Source organism: Lissotriton vulgaris, chromosome 12, assembly GCF_964263255.1.
Source record: "Lissotriton vulgaris chromosome 12, aLisVul1.2, whole genome shotgun sequence".
Taxonomy (NCBI): Eukaryota; Metazoa; Chordata; class Amphibia; order Caudata; family Salamandridae; genus Lissotriton; species Lissotriton vulgaris.
Genome location: NC_141700.1, coordinates 91,463,897 through 91,485,292, shown reverse-complemented (window position 1 = coordinate 91,485,292; position 21,396 = coordinate 91,463,897).

Sequence of the window (21,396 nt, the reverse complement as noted above, 5' to 3'; positions counted from 1 at the left end):
GTGCAGAGTAGTGAGTAGAGAAGTGAGTAGTGAGTAGTGAGTAGTGAGTAGAGTAGTGAGTAGTGAGTAGAGTAGTGAGTAGAGTAGTGAGGCGAGTAGAGTAGTGAGTAAAGTAGTGAGTGCAGAGTAGTGAGTAGTGAGTGCAGAGTAGTGAGTAGTGAGTGCAGAGTAGTGAGTAGTGAGTGCAGAGTAGTGAGTAGTGAGTAGAGTAGTGAGTAGTGAGTAGAGTAGTGAGTAGAGTAGTGAGGTGAGTAGAGTAGTGAGTAAAGTAGTGAGTGCAGAGTAGTGAGTAGAGAAGTGAGTAGTGAGTAGAGTAGTGTTATGTTATGTTATGTTAAAAGATTTATACCGCGCACGTACACCGAGACGGTTTCTTGGCGCTCATAACAAACATAGCTAGCCAGGGCAGGAGAGTTATTCAAAAGCCACCTTGAAAAGGTGTGTTTTTAGGGTTTTGCGGAACAACTCATATGAGGTAAAATGGCGAAAGGAAGAAGGGAGGGAGTTCCAGTAAGAAGGGCCTAGGAAAGAGAAGCATAATCCTCCATGTTTTTTACGGCGGAAAGATGGAATGCAAAGAAGATTATTGGCAGAGGACCGTAAGTTACGGGTTGGAGAATAACGCTTAAGTTTGGAGGAAATGAACTCAGGGGCCTGGTTATGCAAAGATTTGAATAGGGTGCAGCCTAGCTTAAAGGAACATCGTTTAGCCACAGGGAGCCAATGGAGGCTCCTCAGGAGGGGGGAGACATGCTGGTGTTTGGGTTGGTGGTACACCAGGCGAGCTGCCTGGTTCTGGATCAGCTGAAGTTTATGAAGCTGATAAGCAGGAATCCCCACATACAGGATGTTGGCAAAGTCAACTCTGGAGATGACCAGAGCCAGTGTTACTAGAATGAGTGCCTCTCTGGTTAGAAATCTGCAGATCTTGCGAATCCTGCGTAGCTGGAAAAAGCAGGATGATGTTACCGCTGAGATCTGAGGTTTCATGGAGAGATCCTCCGAGATGATCACTCCTAGGCTTTTCACAGAGCTGACCGGGCAGGGGGGGAGACCCAAAGAGGGGGGCCAATAGGTGTCATCCCAAGGGTTGGACGGACCACCCATCAGGACAAGTTCCGTTTTGGACGGATTCAGCTTGAGCTGGCTGTGAGCCATCCAGTCCGAGATGAGTAACATGGTTGTTTGGAAGTTAAGGCAAGAAGAAGGTGTAGCGTCCAGAGGAAAAATCAGTTGTAAATCATCGGCATAATTGTATATTGTAGCAGAGGAATGGCGAAGAGAAGCCATAAGTGGTTGCATATAAAGATTGAAAAGGAGGGGAGAAAGAGCAGATCCCTGGGGAACACCACAAGTGAGGGGGAGAGAAGAAGCAGAAAAGGTGGAAAGGTGGACTGCCTGGGAGCGGTCCTGCAAGAAGGAGCGAACCCAGTCAAGGGCAGTGCCCCGAATGCCGGCGTTTCTGACACGGTCGACCAAGATAGTGTGATCGACCGTGTCAAAAGCCGCCGACAGGTCTAACAGTACAAGGGCTTGGGGGATATTGTTGTCGGCCCCAGTTCGAAGTGTGTCCATCACAGCTGCAATCACCATCTCCGTAGAATGCAGGGGGCGAAAGCCCGCCTGCTGGGGATCAAGGAAGAAGGAAGACTCAATAAAAGTGCTCAAACATTTAGTGACGTAGGTCTCTAAGATCTTTCCCAAGAAAGGAAGAAGGGAAATAGGTCTATAGTTGCTTAGCACTAGGGGGTCTGCACTGGGCTTTTTCAGGATAGGTAACACTACCGCCTGCTTGAAAGCTTCTGGGACGATGCCTGATGTTAAAGAGGAGTTGAGAAGGGCTAGAGCGGGATCAGGGCAGTGCATAAAGATTTCTTTGAAAATATGTGGGGGGCGGCCATCCTTCGGGGACCCGGAGCTAACTTTGTGAAGGAGACTGTTGAATTCGGTGATGGAAATGGGAGAGAAAGATAGAAATTTCTGAGAGTTTTCCGGGGGGAGGGGAAGTGATTTGGAAGGAGAAGGTGGAGAGATATTGTTTTTGATGGTGGAGATCTTATCTTGAAAGAAAGCATTGAGCTCATCACACAAAGCCTGAGTGGGAACAGGTGGGAGAGTGACACGATCGGGAAGGGAGAGCTCGTTGACTATTGAAAAGATGTCTTTGGCTTTTGAAGCCGACGCCAGGATTTTACCAGAGAAGTAGGAAGTCTTAGCCTCAAGAATGGAGGATTTGTATTTGCTAAGTAAGCTTGAGTAGAGTAGTGAGTAGTGAGTAGTGAGTAGTGAGTAGAGTAGTGAGTAGTGAGTAGAGTAGTGAGTAGAGTAGTGAAGTGAGTAGAGTAGTGAGTAAAGTAGTGAGTGCAGAGTAGTGAGTAGAGAAGTGAGTAGTGAGTAGAGTAGTGAGTAGTGAGTAGAGTAGTGAGTAGAAAGTAGTGAGTAGAGTAGTGAGTAGTGAGTAGAGTAGTGAGTAGTGAGCAGAGTAGTGAGTAGTGAGTGCAGAGTAGTGAGTAGAGTAGTGAGTAGAGTAGTGAGTAGAGTAGTGAGTAATTAGTAGAGTAGTGAGTAGTGAGTGCAGAGGAGTGAGTAGTGAGTAGAGTAGTGAGTAGAGTAGTGAGTAGAGTAGTGAGTAGTGAGTGCAGAGTAGTGAGTAGTGACTAGAGTAGTGAGTAGAGTAGTGAGGTGAGTAGAGTAGAGTAGTGAGTAAAGTAGTGAGTGCAGAGTAGTGAGTAGAGAAGTGAGTAGTGAGTAGTGAGAAGAGTAGTGAGTAGAGTAGTGAGTAGAGTAGTGAGTGGAGAGTAGTCAGTAGTGAGTAGAGTAGTGTGTGCAGAGTAGTGAGTGCAGAGTAGTGAGTAGTGAGTGTAGAGTAGTGAGTAGTGAGTAGAGTAGTGAGTAGTGAGTAGAGTAGTGAGTAGTGAGTAGAGTAGTGAGTGGATGTAGTGAGTAGTGAGTAGAGTAGTGAGTGGAGAGTAGTGAGTAGAGTAGTGAGTAGTGAGTAGAGTAGTGAGTCGTAAGTAGAGTAGTGAGTAGAGTAGTGAGTAGAGTAGTGAGTAGTGAGTAGAGTAGTGAGTAGTGAGTGCAGAGTAGTGAGTAGTGAGTAGAGTAGTGAGTAGAGTAGTGAGTAGTGAGTGCAGAGTAGTGAGTAGTGAGTAGAGTAGTAGAGTATTGAGTAGAGTATTGAGTAGAGTAGTGAGTAGAGTAGTGAGTAGTGAGTGCAGAGTAGTGAGTAGAGTAGTGAGTAGAGTAGTGAGTAGTGAGTGCAGAGTAGTGAGTAGAATAGTGAGTAGAGTAGAGTAGTGAGTAGGACATCACAGGCAGCAGCTGCGCAAGCTTCTTACACTCACAAGGAGACCACAGGCAGCTGAGGTGCAATCTTCTCCCACTCACAAGAACGACATCACAGGCAGCAGCAGTGCAAGCTTCTTACGCTCAAAGTAGACCACAGGCAGCAGAGTTGCAAGCTTCTCACACTCACAAGAAGGACATCACAGGCAGTAACGGTGCAATATTCTCACACTCACAAGGAGATCACTGGCAGTACACACCACATGAACACACTCCATAACACATAGCAACAATACATTGGCATTTACAATGCCATTAGCTCAAACTCAAATAAATCCGAGCCCGATTGCATTTCTAATGCTTGTTGATTATTCCCAACGTGAGAGTCTCAGTTGGGGTTTTCCGCCCGGGCTACGACGTGTGCCCCCCGGGCAGACACACACCTGGGGGGCATGCTTGTTGACTGTGGCAAAAGCAGGATGGGGGAAAACCTCAGCAGAGGTTCCGATCTTGCCCCTAGAACCATTACCGCATTTCTAATAGTAGGAGCCCAGAGACTTCTGGTCCTACGCTTTGTTTTCAATGTCCCATTACCGTACAGGATCCAACAGGAGCGCTGTGCCTTTCAATCCTATGGTCAGTGGTGTAGCAAGGTCAGGTCAGGGCTCAAGTCGGGGTACCACGCGGGTGGGCGGCGTCCCCCCACTTATTTTACCGGGGGACGCCGTCCCCCCTGCCAAACAGCGGGACTTCACTCTTTGGCCTCTCTGGGACGAGGAGCTCGGCAGCTTTCGTGACGTCACTTCCTAGCGTGACGTCACTTCCGGTGGCGGCGTCCCCCCCATTTCTTTTTTTACGGCTGGTGCCCTGGGTCAGGTGGTACCCGGGGCGTAAAATTTCTTCCCCCCCCCCGTGCGTAAAATTTCTTGTCACCCCCATACATTGAAATTATTAAAGAAAGTAGGAAAAATAAGATACTTACAGTTGCAAATGTAATTGTTTTATTTTAGGAATCAATCATTTTTATTACAGCTTCCTGCCTACATCCTCAAGCCAGCAGAGCGATCATAAAGTAAATTACACAGTGTTAAAAGCCAACAACCCGGAGGCGGACCGCGTAATGAGCAGGGCTGTTGCTTAGACAAATAGCCTCTTCCAAATTTTCGAACGGAAAGAAAAAAACATCACCTGAAAACAGAACAGATGATGAAACAAAATCCCACTCTAACCCACCCATCCCTCCCCCACCCACTCCACACCAGCTACTACCTCGTTATGAAAATACAAACTTCAGTCGGAATTGTTGGGAATGCTTAAAAGGTTATGTCACCGAGCACTGGGCAGCGGACGACAGTTCCAATGGTAATAAAGTAAGAATCTGCAAATACTTAGGACAAGTGACTTCCCTCATATCTTATTTTTAAAAAACATATTTTTGCCATTTTGTCACCAACCGCGGTGATGACACCCGGGGCGGCCCGCACCCACCACACCCACCTCCCTACGCCGCTGACTATGGTAATTCGTATGGTACTGCTGTGCACTTGGGGATGCTTGGACAATGCTATGTGTTTTGCATTTCTCATATGGGTCCCTGCTGTGATGAGGTATGTCGTGTTTATGCCTATTACTGACAGAATAGCAAATATTCTTCATGAGCTGCTTAGGTGCACGGTAATGTCTTCTTTTCATGACGTCTGCAATATATAAGTATTCACTTTATTACACTAACAATGATGTTATGACAATTGCCTAGGTGTCAAAGTGAATTATGTGATTGTGGTCTATGTGTTATATACAATATATGACATATTTTTATATACTATTGTGTGGAGTCTCTTTTGTGGTGCATTTTTTGTGTCACTGATGTGTGTTGCTTTACACATTTACTTGGGATAAGCCTGACTGCTCATGCCCAGCTACCAAAGGGGTGAGCAAGGGTTATCTTGGGTGTGTAACTCTCTCACCCTGACTATACTGGTGGAGTCTGCCTGGCTTAGGTGCATACCCTAGCCAACCAGAACCCCCATTTCTAACACTATGTATAAAAGGCACAAGGTATATTTACTTAACATTACCTAAGGCAGTATCTCCACCTTTAACACCCCTGCCCTTCTCCCACTCTGTCTCCCTTCTGCTGGGCGCAACCAGCTTACCTCCTCTTGCGTTGCCTGAAACAACAAGCATTTGCAAAGCTAATAGGTCTCGCCAATGCAAGAGCTCTTGGCTTTGTCAATGTGTTTTAGCCTGCTGTACACAAGCGCCTCTGCTGGTCAGCATGGCTAAAAGTTAGTGGCATAGAGGAGAGTGGCGTGGAATGTCGTAGAGTGGAATGGCGAAGAGTGGAGTTCAGTGTTGTAGAGGGGAGTGGACAGAGTGTTTTGCGTATTGGAGTGACATTAAGTGGAGTTACGTACAGTGGCATACAGTGGAGTAGAGTGGACTGTTGTAGAGTGCATTGGTGTAGAGTGTTGAGGAGTATAGAGGCGTAGAGAGCAACATCAAATAACTCAGCATAGTAGAATGCAGGGACATTGGTTAGAGTTGCATAGAAGAATGCAGTGGCATAGAGTACAATGGTATGGTGTAGAGTAGAGTGTCACAGAGTGATGCAGAGTAGAATATAGTGCCATATAATTAAGGTGTAGAGTGGAGAGCTGCAGAGTCAAAGGCGTAGAGTAGAGTGCATTGAATAGAGTGCATTGGCAGAGAATGTAGTAGTGAAGAGTAGAGTGGCATAGAGTGCAATGTTGCAGAGTAGAGTGGTGTGGCATGCGTGGGCGTAGAGTAGAATGGTGTCGAGCAGTAGCGTAGAGTGCAGAGACTTTGAGCACACTGGTGCAGAGTAGAGTGGCATAGAGTGCAGTGGCGTAGAGTGGTGCAGAGAGGAGTGATAGAGTGCAGTGGTGTAGAGAGGAGTGATGCAGAGAGCAGTGGCCTAGAATGTAGTGATGCACAGTAGAGTGGCATTAAGTGCATTGGCATTGAGTGCGGTAGTGTAGAGTAGAATGGCGTCTGGTTAATTGGCGGAGAGTACAGGGTTGTATAGTAGAGTGTTGTAGAGTGCAGTGACAGAGTACAGTGATGCAGTGTAGAGAGCAGTGGCAGAGTGCAGTGACACAGCGGGCAGTTGTGTAGAGTGGAGTGGTGCAGATTGGAGTAGTGGCATAGAGTGCAGTGGCATAGAGTAGATTTTTCAGATTAGAGTGAAGTGGTATAGAGTGGAGTGGTGCAGAGTAGAGTGCAGTGGGGTAGAGTGTAATGGTGTAGAGTAAAGTGGTTTAGAGTCCAGTGGTGCAGAGTAGATTAGAATGGCACACAGTGGATTGGCGTAGAGTGCAGTGGCAGAGTTTTGAGTGTTACAGAGTGAGATGCATTGGCGTAGACTTTATTGGCATAGAGTTCAGAGGCGTAGAGTGCAGTGTTGCAGAGTGGCATAGAGTGGAGTTGTGCAGAGTAGAATAAAGTGGCCTGGACTGAAGTACAGAGTGCAATGGCGTAGCGTAGAGTGGCTAGGTGCGTAGCTGGGCCAGTAAGATTGGGCGGGGGTGAGTGTCAGATTTTCTAACAATCGTGTTGGCATATCATTTTAAAATACATTACACGACAAGCAAAGTGCATGAGGGGGAATTAAGGGGCGGTGGAAAGGGAGAGGAACACGGATTGGTAGGGTACTCAGTGAGAGAAAACATAATATTTTGCAAGATAACCAAAAATCTTTTTTTATGTTTATTTTCAATGTAGCATCAAATAGACATACAAAGAAACAAAACGAAAAGAAAGAACTAAAGAACGTTGCCCCTAATACAGAAAATGTGCTTTTCTCTTAAAAAAAACTCTGCCCGATGTTCATTTCATATAAAGAACCTAATTTCCGTCAGACATTTACAAAAAGTGCATACAAACGTCCAAATTCATAATACAGGAGGATATTTGAGCATATAAAGTGCTTACAAAATGTATAGCAGGTAGTAAAGTGCTTAAGTTAGTCTTGTCCAATTAGTGCAAATCAATTCTTCCATATTCTATTCAGCTTAACTACCAAACCAGCCCTTTAAACATATGGGGTTCCAAGCCTAAACACTCTTTGCATTATAATCAGCCATTGGGATATTGTCGGGATTATTTCCGATTTCTAATTGGATTAGTGGTCTTGTCACTAAAGTGGCAATAAACTGAATTGGCTTTGGCCAACAGTAAGCTCATTGCCTACCTCTGCTCTGCCAAAAAGGCCGGCTGAGGCATCTGGGGAGAGATTGATTGAGAGTGGTCTTCCAATTTCTGTGAACACATTTTGAAACAAATTAATGAAGTGGCTACACGTGGACCCCACATGCAACCAATCTCCCATAGCTTGTGTGCATCTGAAGCACCTAGGATCCCCAGACGGATAGATTTCGTGGAGTCTGGCAAGGGCATAATAAATCATCCATTTACTGAAAAATGCCATCCTTCTGAAATGTGCTGCTCTTACTACCTTGCAACTCATTTTTATCAAACCCTTGCCCATGTTGAAGGTTGAAGCGACAGCCAGTGGATGGAAGACTCTCTCCAGATGATCTAAAAGCACATGCTTAGTCTCTACAGACTTGAGTAGCCTGTACCAATCCCCAGCCATTTAGTTCTGAGTATCAAATGGGCCTCCCCCGTTGCATTCCCTTGCAAAGTTCATGTTAAACTGGAGCAAAACTGCTTAATCAGGATACAGCTAAAAACGAGACGCATATTTATATTAGTGTTGTGGTCTACAATTTCCTGCCAAGATTGAAAGTTCTCATCTCTGTAAAAGCCCTGTATTTTATGTAACCCCAGATCAGCCCATTGGTTGCAATTCTGGGGAGACCATGGAAGCCCCAGGGGAATGCATTCCGATAGATTCAATTGAGGATGCAGCCCTGCTCAGCCTCACCGTATGGGGATTAGAGCAGATGACAGGTGCTGGAGATGTGGCTATACCCCTGCCACTTTCCTGCACATGGCCTGGAGCTGTCCCCCTCTGGCTACATACTGGTCGGCCATCTTTAGCACAATTCATGACATAATAGACACACCAGCTGACTCTCAGCCACTTATTGGTCTGTTAGGATACGTAAGAGACACAGCAGCAGATACTCGGAAACTACTTGCTATGTTGTTGTCACTTGCTAAGCGCAGGGTAGCTATGCACTGGGGGAAGAAGAGGGTGCCCACAGTGGCTGCTTGGATACAGGATGTCACATTCAGCCATTCACAACTAACAACATTCTGGGAACTGATGCCAGTCACATCCAGACCAAAAGATATATGGAGCCCGTTTCTTGACTGGTCACGTTTGCTACTGGCTAAGAAGGAGGGCTCCTTGGAACAGGCCAGCCCCTCGGGAACACAGCCACATGCTCAGTAGACACTGGTTGACCGGAGGTGGCATCCGGTAAGAGATACATAATCAAGTTGCATATCAGTTCCCCATCATATGATAAACGAACCACCGCCCCCCATACAGGAGATGCTTCACCCCTAAATCAGGCTAGGGAACCACTTTGAATTAATATCATGTAAGATGCACTCGGGCTGCTTCGTTTGTTCTGTGGAAATGTATATTACTTGTGTATCACACAAGACATTGATTTGCACCACTGACTAAGTTGCTGTATTTTGTTTGTTGTATTAAAATGTCAATAAACAAAACAAAATTGGGGATGCAGCCAAGGGACTCCATGAGCTTCCCAGATTCTTTGAAAGTAAATGTAATGACTCTGGGGATCTTGTATTGTATCTTTTTCAGTAGTTTGGGAATTCGTAAGAAAGGGGCGAGGCCAATCTCAGATTAATTAAGCATTAAACTCAGAAAAAAATTGGCAGAAGACATGTGCTCTAAATTATTATAGTTCAGCTAATTAACCCCTCCCCTGCTGATGGCTGAACCGCTCCCTCATCAGCTGCGGTGGCGCTGTACTGATGACGGAGCGGTTCCATCATGGCCCGCCCGATGCTCCTGCGCGGCGCAAATTCCGCACCTGCGCTGAGCGTTCTATTGAGCGGACGGGGCCATGACGGAACCGCTCCGTCATAAGCACAGCGCAACAGATGCTGGTGACGGAGCGGTTCCGTCACCAGCATGCGCCCGCCGTATTTCCGCCCCGCCCCTTTAGCACTGCGGCGGAATAGCCGCCACAGTGAAGGGGTTAATAAGCGAAGCTTGGTAGTATAAACAAAAGTTAGGTAGGGCGCGACCTCCATCTTCCACTTCAAGCTGTAGCATTTGTAGTCTCAATCTGGGTTTTTGGGCTGGCCATATAAATTGTCTAATTTCTGAACATAAAAGTTCAAAGAAAGACTGGGGAACCTTAATCATTACATTAGAGAATAAAAATAGAAACAAGGGGAGTAAACTCATCTTGAGAAGAGCCACTCGTCCCATGATCGTTAAGGGAAGGCTATTCCATTGCTTAAAAAGATTACACATTTTGTTGAATGTAGGATTAAAATTCAGCGCAAATAGGTCCTCCAAGTGAGTGGCCACAAATATCCCAAAAATTCTTAATGGGGTTTATTGTCGAGTAATATGCCTGCATTGAAGGAGGTAATATGTCGAAAGAGCAATTAACAAGAAGCACCTCTGACTTCGAGTGGTTTATTTTATACCCCCTATAGCCGTGATATTTGCTAATTTTTTAGAGAGTACTCAGTATATTGTCTTTATCTGCGGCTAGATAACCAACAATCTTTGAAGACTTTCAAAATAGAGAGAGTGTTTTTACTGTGTGTATATAAATATTTCTGGTGAATTCCGACAGACACTTCACCATACCCAACTGAAAGCAGCTGTATCCAACTATTTACTATAAAATACATTAGAGGGGTGCAACACCCCAAATTCTCCCCCGCCCCCGAAGCTGCGCCCCTGAGAGTGGTGTAGAGTGTAATGCCATAGAGTAGACTGGTGCAGAGTAGGGTAGAGAGGCATAGAGAGCAGTGGCATAGTGAAATGGTGCAGAGTATAGTGGCATGGAGTGGTGCAGAGTAGAGTGGAGTGGCGTAAAGTGGAGAATGCATGGTATGGTAGCACACAGCCATTACAGACAACACATTTTCAATTGAAAGGACTATTACATTTGCACAGATACACAGTGTCAACTAATAAACCTATACGGTGCACACATGTGGGTAAATGGCATCACCTAGTGTATTGATATGTTTTGATCATATTAAAGTATTTGTTTCCAACACCCTTCAAAATTAACAAATATGTGCTTAATTTGTGTGCTCCTAATTCTGATATACTCTGAAATACTTCCACAGTTCATTTAAATGTTGTTATATGCTAGACAAAAACCCTCTGCTACCGCCAGTATCCATCAAGATTGTCACACAAATTCTCTCACTTCGAAGTCAGAGAAAGAAAAGTAAACACTGAGCTCCTTCAGAAGACAGAGCCTGACATTTGACCTCTGTCTTTGAATCCACAGCAAATGTGACAAGATAAGCAGTGGCGTAGGAAGGGGGGTGCGGTGGGTGCAAGCAACCCCGTGAGTCATCACTGACGGGGTGACAAAATGGCAAAAATATGTGTTTTAAACACATATTTTTGCCATTTTGTCAAGTTGGGGGTGACAAGAAATGTTCCGCACCGGGTACCACCTGACCTTGCTACACCACTGAAGATAAGAATAAGATTGAAAGGCCTATTTAAAGAAAGGATAGAAATGTGACAAGATAAGAACAATATTTACAGGCCTGTTTACAGACAGGAGAAGTTGTGGAAGAATACAAGGGTGTCGCGTTCTAATCTAGGACCCTGATCGATACTGTGACCTTATGTCCCTATACGGCTATAAACCCTTTGTACCCCTATATTGGCATAACCGATCAAATGCAATATTCAGAAACTCGTCTCTGGCCTCACACGAACAGAGCCACATTTCAGAATCGCTTCCTCTGCAACTTCCTTTGCAGCTCATTAGTGCAAGTGACACAGCAGAAGACGCTATCTAAGATTCCTAGATTAACACTCCGAGTTCTTCAACAAGATAAAAACTCAGCAACCTGGGAAAGCCCCGCTTGCTATGTTTTGAGCACTAAGAGACGATCAGTTCCTAATGACATCTTTATTGATGTCTTATGTCCAAAACCTTACGTCAAACAAGGCACCTTTCAGGTATAAATATTACCAACGTTGCCTTAGGCAAACGCTGAAGCTGCTGCTGATGATACCATCGCTGAAGCTACTATCGCTACTGCTATCGCTGCTAACGAGCGAACGATGGTGTGGTGAACTTAGGAGCTGAACAGCCGTCCCCCTGCAAGAGCCCAGCAGATGCAAGCTGCCCACGGACGCTGCCCCTCCTCTTCCTCTTTGACGCGCTGAGAGAGACGCTGTCTTTTCTCCTGCCGAGAAATCCAGCTCTGGCGTTTCCAGCCTACTCTTGCGAGTGACTGGGATATCGAGTCCCTGAAAGGAGATACCAGACCTCCATCATTCTATTTCAGAGGTATGGTGTTGACTAAACCCTTAGAGAGAATTCTTGAAGCAAACCTTGGCAAAACCAACTTAACTAAAGCTACTTACTTACTCCCCTCCCAAGTATTAGGCTTAGGTCAGGTACACTGGGGTAGGCGTAGTTAGAAGCACCAGTTGAGTATGTTAGCCTAATGTATATATGAATGTATATATGTTTTATTCATTTTAAACCATTGTATGGCTAAGAAACCATATCAATGCTTTTACAGTATTATTTCGCAATACTCATTTTACTGTACGTACTTTTTATAATAACAAGTCTTGCAATTGTGGCAATTCATTTCTCTTGTATGATAAGAAAGACTGTTCAATAAATGTTAACCTTCTATTGAAACCGCCCGTCTCTCTATTCTCTACATATTGTGAAAGTAATCTGCACAACAACTGACTGAGTAAAATAACTGTCTATTGTTTCACACGACCCTAGAGATTGACTCTTATCTGAGGAGCAAAGTTGTCATGTTGCACGGTTGTTGGAAAACTGAATCCCTTCTTGGCTGTGCCAGGGAAGCTGATCACTTCCTATTCAGTCAAGAAAGTTTCCAGTGACCTCTGAGCTAGTTGGTAACAAACCCAATTAAGTTTAGCATAGTCAGTAGAGGCCTGGAAGATCCGCACTTCTACGTCGATACTACTGTTCATGTTATTCCAATGCACAGGGCCTATTGGGAAAATAGGAACTACACTACAAGGGGAGACGGTGTGAAAAGTACAAGCAGCAGCAGCGCACGTCTTGCTTATATACAGACCAGATACACTTCAAGCAGCAGCACAGGCTTACGCTGAGCTTAATTTGTGCTAGTAGCTGCACGGGGGGGGGACCAGAAATTATGTCAGTAATTATCAGTTCTTGACCAGAAGAAGAAAGACTAAGAAAGAAATTGGAGAAAATGAAGGAAAATTGGAAAGCACTGACAAAGGGAGAAAGTAGGGATCCAAAAAGAGCCTTCAACAAGCATTGGCAAAGCAAATATTTTGGGCTTATAAGTGACTCCTCGGTAATTGACGGGGCAGGCACTCAATGAGTATTCATACAAGCACTCTGTAACCTGCCTAAATCACGCACCATGAAGTCAAATGGCACTTGGACATGTGTCACGCATTCGGCCGCTACAGCCTCTTTAGGCAAAGTAGTTTGCTATGCAGCACTGGTAGTTTTGCTTTCCCCTTTTAAAGCAATGGCCTACATGTTCCAGCATGCAAAGTGAAATGCAAGAATGTGAACAGACACCTCCATTTTCCTTTTAAGTTACCAACAATCCCTGTGACAATGACATTTTAGGATTTGTTTTGATTTCAAGTTCACTCCTCCCTTTAACTGCACTCATTTCCCAAAGCTGCATGGGTGTACTTTAAAGAGGAAACATGGGGTGGCAATTCTATGCCAAAGGGATAAAGTTCTCTTTCCCACACCATGCCTCTCTTCCTATGCCTCCAACGTTTGTAAAAGTGTAAAGTGCTGTTGTGAAAGGGATTATGCAATAGTAAATGTGCGAGAAAGCAATTCAGAGTACCAGAAGGACAAATGTACAGGTTTGTCGCAATACATTAGTTCCTAATGTGTGGCAAGTTCCAAGGTTGCCAGTGGATGTTTCTGTGCTTCACCAGGAGGATGTTTGCCTGCATGCACTGTTTGGGTCTCCCTTCTTCAATAAAATTAATTAGAGATGCAAAACTTAGTAGGGCTGTATGTAAAAAGAAACCTACAAGTATCAGAATGCCAAGAGTAAAACCATGACATAATAAACTACTCATTGCAGACATAGACAAACATAAGAGCTCTGAAAACCCAAAGCACCCCTTGAAAGACTAGACCCTATAAAATCTATGATAAGTGGGCTTAAGTTCTGTTGAATGGCATTAGGATATGTAGCATGCCTGGTCTTATTATCTCATTTAGTTCTCTTTTCCCCAGCATTCTGGGACTTTAAGTTTTATACTTATGAAAAACAAAAAAACTAAAATACAAGTACCGGATCACGACTGTTAAAACAAGCTCTCTGTAAATTACTCATGCCTCCCAAGGAACTAAAAAATGCCACTGTAATAACTTGTTTGGAACTGTACAGGGAACAGGGTTGGTGTCAAATCTCCCCAGGGAAGAGCGAGGCTTTGGTTTAACAAAATGTAAACCCAAGGCAAGGAAACAAGATGGTTTCATGAACAAAGCAAATTACCGACATTAGCCGATAAAATGCCAGAAAAACTTTTTGGGACATTGAATTAGGTAAGAAGCAGCTTCCCTACCCCATGGCTGGTGGCATTCCATTGTGTATGTCAACATCAAAAAGAAGCCTGAGAGCTCTCAGTGGCCATTGGACAATGGTTTGGCCATCAGCACTTTTCATCCTGTGATTTTTTTTATCCAGTGCTGATTTTGTTGCAGTCTGGCCCTGTAGCCAGACTTCTGCATCTGGTCGACAGCTGAGGATATATTGCGTAGCAGATGCTGATGGCAGTAGATGAAAGTACCAGAGGGAAAGGGAGAGAGAAGGAGAAACAAGCTGGGGTTGATCGTGATGGTGAGAAGAACCAGGGACAGACATAAACTTAGAAATCAAGTTTCAAAACAATATTAGGACAGACCAGACAGATTTTGCTTGTAAGCATTTTAGCAAAAAGCTTGTGAACACGGTTCCGGCCATTGGCGTAATCATAATTAATATTTCTTTCTTGCTGCACAGCCAGATTGAAAAGCTACAGGAGAGCATCTCCCCTAGGCAGGCCGGTAGGAGAGCTAGGTATCACTGTGCGAAGGAATGAGAAACTGAAAAAGAGGCACCCAGCATTAGTGTTTTTAAATGTATCTCTAGATACCAAAGCCATTAATCTCCATGGCAACAGAGTAGGATGCTATCAACCGGCATAGACAGTTGCTATACCATACTGTGAGGATCCAGCGCTGTACACACATCTCCTCTTACATGAATGCTTGTCTCTTCAGACATGCTGAGTGTGCTCATGTTAGCAAAGTGGGTTGACGCGCATGCTGCACAGATGTTAGTGAAGTTCAGGTCAAAGATGTGAAGGTGGGCAGGGCCGACTCAGCGTCTGAAGGATGTGTGCTCTCGTGGATGATCTATTACCTCTGGAAACAGATGACCCTGTATCTTAACTATACCATTTTGTTTGATCTTAGAAAAATCACATTATACTGATCACTTAACTCATTAGTATAGGAAACAGTTACAAAATGTTGTATGTGCAGTTTAGCTTTAGGGAAGGTGCGATGCTCAATGGCTCCTGGAAGCACAGCCCCGGTGTAGGAAAGTGCCCCTTTTTGGCATGGTTGCCCCCCTACTTTTTGCCTGATGTTGATGCTCTTCGACTAAGTGTGCCCTGGGTTCCTGCCAACCAGGTACCCAGGGCCTATGCTCTTACCCTAAAACTGTACTGTTGCACATCTAAATTGGCAACTCTCTGACCACATGTAAATCCCTTGTAGTAGGTACCACAGGTATCAATGTCACTGTGACCAGAGAAGGCCTCTAAGTGTAGGAGCACATATTGTGCCACCATTAGAGGTCCTGTACCTTAACACACACACACACACTGCCCTTGCAGGCTGCATGTTTTAGTGCATAGAAAAGTAAGGAGTTGACATGGCACACATCCCTGTGTTCCAGGCCTACAGCCACTGCCTCTTGTATTGGCAAATCATCAAATGTGGAGGCAGGATGCACACTTTTTCTTTAAGTTTAAAACGAACGAGTATAAACTTCTAACAAAAAGGAATATGTTTATGAAGATGTCGCCTAGGTAGGCACAACTAAGCAGTGCGATTGGTTGGGGTGAGAAGTCGCCCCATTGCAATGGTGTCATGATAGAAGAGTGCTTTTTGGGCATTGCACTCACCAGTCTGCACGCAAAGAAACAGTGAACAAGTTTTCGAAAAACTTAAAGAAAAGGTGTGCATCCTGTCTTCACATTTGATGATTTATAAATAATGCCCAGCATCGGGATTGCACCCGCATGGTTGAAAATGGTTAAAGAATAAAGAGGAATGCAAAATGCAAGATTCCACACATTTGGGAATTACATCGTGATTCATTACGGACAGAGTTTAATGATTAAGAAATGGAGATTATATCGTTTGGAACATTCATGAATAGCATTGTGTTTACGATGCATCAGTGGTTTTAAACAATGAGATTTTCATTGGGTTATAAGGCTGACACAAATTGCTTTATGGGGATTGTAGTTTTTTCCATGCAATAGCATTCGTGGAAGTAATTACGGCGCTGAGAGAGAGGGAAAATGGTAATTAGTGTGCCAATTAGGTGGGTAAAAGGAAGGGTTAGAAGCGAGAGGGAGGGTGGGGCGTAGATACGCTTAGGTTGTAGTTGCTTTGAGGGTGGAAGGTTTTTAACGGCTCGGGCAGGTACAGGTACAGTTCGCTAGTAAGATTATGTTTGAGGGGAGTAAATCGGGGAAACAACCTTTACAACGCACTACCATTACAACGAAACTTTTACAACGCAAGATCCATTACATCGCATGCCATTCAATGCAACCATTACAATGCATGACACTACAACGCATACCGCTACAATGCATGCCATTACAACGCATTCATTACAACGCATACCATTACAATGCATACCATCACAACGCATAGTACCCTTACACTATCCAACACTTACCCTACTGTTGCATCCCCTGGAGTTAGAATAGTAATTTTCACCCCTACACTATCCAACACTTACCCTACTCTTGCACCCCCCTGGAGTTAAAATAGTAATTTTTACCCCTACACTATCCAATACTTACCATACATGCAATGTCATTGTATGCGTTGTAATGGAATGCGTTGTAAAGGTAGTATGCGTTGTAATGGAATGCATTGTAAAGGTAGTTTTTAAAAATTCATTGTAATGGCATGTGTTGTAATGAAATGCGTTGTAATGGATGTTGCGTTGTAAAAAATGGGTTGTAAAGGTATGCATTGTAAAAGTATGCGTTGTAACGTCATACATCCGTAAATGGAGAGCATTATTAAGTTAAGATGTACTGGGAAGAAGCTGATAAGGGTGTACGTATGGATCGATGGTGGGTTTAAAAACAAGGATGTGTTTATTGGAAGATGTGGAGGGTTAAAAGAGATTGAAGGGGAGGTTACACAATGTTTGGTCTATGTTTAGAAAAAGGTTTGTTAGTAGAGGGATGAGGGGAGCTGTTAAGCAAAATATACTGCATTGAGACTGTTAGGAAGCAGGGACGAATGAGGTATGTATCAGTATTAAGTGAACAATAGAATCAGGAGGGAGTGAGGGTTGTGATGTTGGCACGTTTTGAGCGTAAGGGGTAAGCTTTTGCTGGTTTGAAGGAAAGGAGTGGTTTCGTTTTTTTTTAGAAAGACTGTTTGGGTATAATGTATTGAAACAGTGTAACATAAAGCAAAATATGTGATAGTTATTGTATTAACTGATGACTGTTCTTCATTGATTGTAGTGACCCCTGAAGAAGTGCTTTTATGCACGAAATGCATTTGGGTTTTTAGTGAATAAACGCTGCCCTGAATGAAGTATGCTCTAGTTGTGTTCTTTCAAAGAGGTCGGGATGGACACAGTGGGAACATCAGAAACTTGGGAAACAGCATTTTAACTCTGCGTGTGGAATCTAAGCAATGTTGAAAAAAGAAAAATTGAAAAACGAATAACGAGTAAAATCAACTAGTATAAAGCTGGAACAAAAAGGAATATGTTTATGAAGATGTCGCCTAGGTAGGCACAACTAAGCAGTGCGATTGGTTGGGGTGAGAAGTGGCCCGATTGCAATGGTCTTGTATTGGAAAGACACCCCTCTAGCAGGGTGCACTATGCCACTGGTGAGGGTACAGGCACCCTAATAGTATCTAGGTCTTAGACATTTGCAGTGCAGTAAAGCCATAAAGAGTATATGGCCTGGGAGTTTGTCATTATGAACTTCACAGCACCATAATGGCTTTACTGAAATCTGGAAAGTTTGATATCAAACTTCTCTGCACATTAAACCCACACTGATGCCAGTGTTGGATTTAATGAAAAATGCACTCAGAGAGCATCTTAGAGATGCCCCCTAAAATATGACTTGGCTCACCAGCTGCCACCCCCAGACTTGTTTCTGGACCCCTGGATCAAGAGCCTCCTGCTCTCGGGTCCAGAATCAAAGCACATCCTGGGCAGAGTTGCCAAGACTCCTCCCCCAGGATGGGCAGGGTCTACGAAGGGGAAGCTTCAAAGGCTGGCTGCCTTTGTAAGCTGACCAGCCATTTGCTGCTTGCCTCCACCAGTTCTGGCCCGAACTTTGGGTGGTAGAATCAGCGGGGAAACCAAGTTAGGAGGAGAGGTGTGCCCACTCCTCAGGTGGGCACACCTTCTGAACAGCCAAAGATTCAGGACCCCTCTCCTCAGGGAGAGGACTTGTCAGCCCCAGAGGGAACTGAGCCCATGGATCTTGACCCTTACCAAACTGAGCTCCTAGGCCCAGGGGGACCCACTAGAGAAGAGCTGTGCCTTGGACAGCAGACCTGTCCAACTCTTGAAAGCATGAGGCAGCAAGCTGCTGTAGAGGAATAGGGAGATATTAGTGGTACCCACAGAGTCTACTGGGAGGAAAGACTCCTGTATACTGAGGCAGAACCCCCAATCCTGGTGCCACTAGGAAGTGGTAGTGCCTCAGATGTACAGAGAGTGTTTACTCACTTTGGCCCTTGACATCCCCCTAGATGGGCATCTTGGCCAGACCAAGACTTAAGACAGTCTAGTTAGCCATTTTTACTGGCTCCAGAAAGTAAAGGAGGTTGGCAGCTACTGTGTCAAAAGTGGCAAAACAGGTGGGCACCCAAGGGCCACCTTAATTCCACTACCAATGGTTGGGGTTCCCTTTGAAAGGGTAGGTGTGGACATAGTGGGTCCACTTGAACCTCCCACAGCCTAAGGAAACAAATGTATACTGGTGGTAGTGTATCATGCCACCCGGGATCCTGAAGCAATTCCAGGACTCCAATTCCAGTCCAGCAATTCTAGGACTACTACAGCTCCTGCAGAAGCCATGGCCCTCATTGGTGTCTTCACCAGGGTTTGGTTTGCTAAGGGTGTGATGTCAGACAGGGGGTTAAACTTCTTGTCTGCATACCTCAACACAGATATGGAATGAGTGTGGAATGCAGTACAAGTTTACTACATCTTATCATCCACAAACCAATGGTCTTGTTGAAAGGTTTAACAAGACATTGAAGGGTTTCACCATGGGGCTAACTGAAAAACTCAAAAGGAGATGGGATGTCCTCTTGCCATGCTTGTTTTTCGCCTACAGAGAGGTGCCTCAGAAGGGAGTAGAGTTTTCCCGCTTTGAACTTCTTTTTGGCCACCCTGATAGGGGACCACTCTATCTTCTTAATGAGGGTTGGGAGAAGCCTCTCCAAGAACCCAAACAGGACTATGTTCTAGGCCTAAGGTCCAGAATGGCAGAGTACATGGAAAAAGCTTCCAAAAATCTTGAGGCCAGCCAGGAGCTCCAGGCGCACTGGTATGATGAAAAGGCTGCACTGGTGGAATTCCAACCAGGGCAAAAGGTGTGAGTTTTGGAGTCTGTGGCACCAAGGGCCCTCCAGGGTAAATGGAGTGGCCCTTACCCCATCTCAGAAAAGAAAAGTGAGGTCACCTGCTTGGAGGACCTGGGCACAAGCAGGACACCCAAAAGGGTGAGCCATGTGAAAAGCCTAAAGCTTTTCCATGACAGGGATGACTTAACCATGATGATGGTTACTGATGAGGATCAGAAGACAGAGAGCGAACCTCTCCCTGACCTCCTCTCTTACAGTCCCAGAGATGGGTCAGTAGATGGAGTTGTCTACTCAGACACCCTCACTGGCCAACAGCAGGCTGACTGTAGGCAAGTCTTACACCTGTATGCTAAGCTCTTCTCCTTGACCCCTGGTCAGACACACTGGTGTACCCATGACGTGGACACTGGGGACAGTGTACCTGTCAAAAACAAAATATTTTGACAGTCTGATCAAGTTCAGGTGAGAATCAAAGCTGAGGTCAGCAAGATGCTGAAGTTGGGGGTTATTGAACTCTCTGAGAACCCCTGGGCCAGCCGAGTGGTCATAGTCCCCAAACCTCATCCACAGGGTGGAAAGAGAGTAATGAGGTTTTGTGTGGACTACAGAGGTCTCAACTCTGTCGCCATTACAGATGCTCACCCCATACCCAGGGCTGATGTGTTGATAGATAAACTATGTGCAGCCAATTTTCTAAGTACCTTTGACTTAACTGCAGGGTAATGGCAGATTGGCATGACCCCAGGAGCCAAAGAAAAGACAGCCTTCCCAACCTTTGATGTGAATTATGAGTTCACTGTTATGCCCTTTGGGTTAACGAATGTCCCCTACCACCTTCCAAATGTTGCTGAATCAAGTCCTTGCTTGATTGAAGGCCTTTAGTGCAGCATATCCTGATGATATTGCTGTATTTAGCTCCACCTGACAGAATCACTTGATTCACCTGGGGATGGTTTTACAGGCCCTCCAAACTGCAGGCCTAACTCTCAAGGCATCCAAATGACAGATAGGGCAGGGCACAGTTGTATACTTGGGCCCACTTGTGGGTAGAGGCTAAGTTCAACCTGCACAGCCCAAGATCCAGGCTATCTTGGACTGGAAGGGCCAACAACCCAGACCCAAGTCAGGGCATTCCTTGGCTTGACTGGGTACTACAGAAGGTTTGTGAAAGGGTATAGATCCATTGTGGCACCCCTCACACAAATCATCTCTAAGAAGATGCCCAAAAGGGTAAACTGAACAGTTAGCTGTCAAAAGGCTTTTGACACCCTGCAAGAGGCATTGTGCTCAGCACCAATTCTCAAAGCTCCAGACTATAACAAGCAGTTCATTGTGAATACTGATGCCTCTGGGCTAGGTATTGGAACAGTCCTATCCCAGACCGATGATGATGGCCAAGACCAACCTGTTGCTTTTATAACCAGGAGGTTACTTCCCAGAGAGGAGTGTTGGACTGCCATTGAGAGGGAGGCCTTTGCTGTGGTCTAGCCACTGAAAAAGTTGGGACCATACTTATTTGGTACTCACTTCACAGTTCAAACTGACCACTGCCCTCTCAAATGGCTAATAGAAATGAAAGGTGAAAAGAGAAAATCCCAAACTCTTGAGGTGGCCCGTCTCCTGACAGGAAATGGACTTTACAGTGGAACATAGACCTGGGACTCCCCATGGCAATGCAGATGTACTTTCCAGGTTCTTCCACTTAGACAATGAAGACGCTCTATGGAAAGGATAGTCTCATCCTCTTTCGTTTAGGGGGGTGTAAGAAAGTGCCTCTTTTCTGCATGGTTACCCCCCACTTTTTGCCAGATGTTGATGTTCTCTGACTAAGTTTGCACTGGGTTCCCGCCAACCAGGTACCCAGGGCATATGTTCTTCCCCTAAAACTGTACTGCTTCACATCCAAATGGGCAACTCTCTGGCCTAATGTAAGTCCCTTGTAATAGGTACCATAGGTACCACGGGCAGTGTGACTTTAGAAGGCATCTAAGGGTAGCAGCACATATTGTGCCACCTTCATAGGTCCTGTACATTAACACACACCCTGCCATTGCAGGCTGCATGT